The following is a 2,953-nucleotide window of genomic DNA, read 5'->3' as shown; positions in this document are numbered from 1 at the left end:
TTGAAAGGAAAGGGTCACAACACATTACAGGCTAAAGCAAATGCATGATATCAGATCTAGAACTTTCCAAAAATCATACAAGAGTATACAATGTAGCATCCTTTAATATTTTTTTGGGCACAGTAGTTGGAATCAGTTAGGGCATGTTACAAAGTAAAAGATTATTATATATTGCACTATAACATACAGCCCAAGCTTCAAAACACCCTTGAAAGGAATCAACTAGATTGAATCCCACTGAAGGATGCCGAAAGCTCTGGCAAGATTTATTCCGTACAAGGCAAAGTCTGGTACAAGGATGGGAATGAGTGATGATGAAAAATTTGTTAATCTAATGGTTAAGCTATGCAGAGTAAGAAAGTGGATATGAATCTTAACCATTTGATAGCACCACTATAAACAAGTCCAGAACAACTAAAATACTTTTGTTCTATCCCATGAAAGTTAGTTAAGACCGCCAGATGAGTAAATATCACATGTTTACTGTCCCCAAAGCTTTGCTTTTCTAGTCACACAAGTTGGGACTGATAATCCTCTAATGAAAACCAACTAACCCTGTAAAGAATCTAATTCCACCATACAAGTAAGAAACTCATGCAAGCAAAGAATCGGACCGTTCAACTTCAAAGATAGATTTTGCACCTTGTTCAGCAGGCTGGCTTATTTCTTCACCGAATCGTCACATTTCTCTTTCTCTTCACCGTGCACATCAGGAGTCGTCTATTATCTGCATCCCATCGGATACATAGCTACAACAAAAAAATAGATTCATAAACACATTGTATTTCAATTCACACCGAGCATATTTCTGATAGACAAGAATGCATAAACAAGGTCATTACAAACCTAAAAGCTAAAAGCGGCCGAGGATTGCCACAACTTTTTTCAAACCAGAAAGTTTCATGGATTGTGCCAAGTACAAAGTGCATCCAAGCAGGGGCATAAAGCATTACAACTTTCGAATCAGTGGTTTATTCTGCAAACAATATAAAATAAGAACGTCTTCTTATATAACTTATAAAAAAATTGTTCTACACATTAATAAGGAAACCAAGTATAAAGTTCAATACATAAAATTATACTATTTATATACCTTAATAAAAACCCAGGAAGGCATGAATCCATCGTCAAGAACCCAAGTAACAAGACCTTGAACATCCTGGTACCAAAAAAAAAAGACCCAAACTTCAACTATGTTTCTTTTTCTTTTCTTTTGACATAAATTCGATTTCCAGAAACTTACTTGCAAATTCAAAGTATTGTCAGCTTCTGGCGTCTTGAAAACAAGTTCTGGTTTTGCCTGCAAAGGGAAGGCTTTATGTTTCATCACATTCCCCCATTATACTAAAACATATCAATATAATCTCTACAGAAAATATGAAAAGAAAGAGTCAAAAAAAATGTACTTGAGGTCCATAAATATCAAAATAATTAGAGTTCTCCTTTGAAAACTCTTCTGAATCCTCCTTCCCCAAGCAAATTAGTTTCCCTGAAATTCCTTGTTACCATTGCTAACTCCCGGAATGTGAAACTATGCGCCCCATTGCCTTTGGAGCCCCTGATCATTTCCTTTCTTATGCTTTGTTACCAAAATTTCAAACAAACTAATAATCAAATCCACTGGGAAAGAAGAAAGTTTCCAGAGAAATTTGGTGTTAGAATAATTAGCATTACCTTTTAGAATTGCCTTTCTTCTCGTAGCGCAGGAAACTGGTTACAAAAACGAAGAAAGAGTTTACAGATAAGCAAGATTGTACATAAAAGTAATGAGAAAAAGGGAAATGAAAAGGAAACCTGAGGAATCACATAATGGCGAGAAGTGGTTTGACTTCCATTGTCAATGTCGATCCTTGAATCTTTAGAATGAGGATTAAAGCAAGGGAAACAACTCATCTTCTTTTTTCTTATCTCCATAATGTTGCGGTTTTCCCCAAGCAAAGTCGGGACACCAAAAAATTTCCAGTATTTCGTTGAAATACCATCAAATTAAAAAGACGAGAAAGAGTACTGACCCCTTTGAAGCGAGCCAATTGGTCCTCCTTAGATGATTTTGGGTGCTTTCGTTTGGATTTTGGCGGGGTAGGGTTTGGGGAAGAAGCATTCTCCATCTGATCTCTCAATATTGTGTTTCTTGGTAACATGAACGCAAAAGTGTGAACTGATGAGGGGAAGAAGCGGGAAAGGATTAAATTATTGGGGGGAAATTAAAAGACGACTTTTACATATGACACACAATTAAAAGTGTACTCCGTGTTTTTGCAAATTTTTTGGATTATGACTATTAAATATGACACACATTATTGTAAGTCATAATTCGTTCATATTTTAAGAAACATGACATTTTTTTATGACATACATGTTTTGCAAGTCATAAATTATCGTGTGTCATCGTTCGTGTGTCATTAAAGGTATATTTTCTTGTAGTGTTTCATGAATCATTTCAAAGTTAGAGGTGTGCTACCTTAAAGCAAACCATCAAAGAAAGTTCCTTTATTAACTACTTTTAACTTTCTCCTTACCATTATATCTAGAGAGCTCACCAACCTCTTTAGCTAATCAAATAAGAGGGGAAATAAAATTACAAGTTTACAACTTAAAAATAAATTAGAATTAAATGAAAAGGCTTAGATAGCCTAAATCCCTCCAAAACCCTTCAAGGAGATTTACACCAGATTTTTGAGAAGATAGTGAATTTTTCTTGAAGCTCATGGAATGAGAGCAATGATTCTTACATTTTTCAATCCCACACTATTGGAAATCATTAGAGATATCACTCTTTCGAAGACTAATGCTCTAGTGTGAAGCAATTGAGCTTAATTCCCATCCCCATCCAAACAAATATATTGAATAAATTTCAGCCATGATTTCATCCATAGCCAAATCACACTTTTAATCCATCTTTCCTTTTCAACACAAAATATCTTTTGTTTTTATGATCAATTGAGCTTAATTA

The sequence above is a fragment of the Hibiscus syriacus genome, unplaced genomic scaffold (assembly GCF_006381635.1).
Source record: "Hibiscus syriacus cultivar Baekdansim isolate YM2019G1 unplaced genomic scaffold, ASM638163v2 tig00111783_pilon, whole genome shotgun sequence".
NCBI classification, from domain to species: Eukaryota; Viridiplantae; Streptophyta; class Magnoliopsida; order Malvales; family Malvaceae; genus Hibiscus; species Hibiscus syriacus.
The sequence above is the reverse complement of the archived record's forward strand: the minus strand, read 5'-3'. Positions refer to the sequence as shown.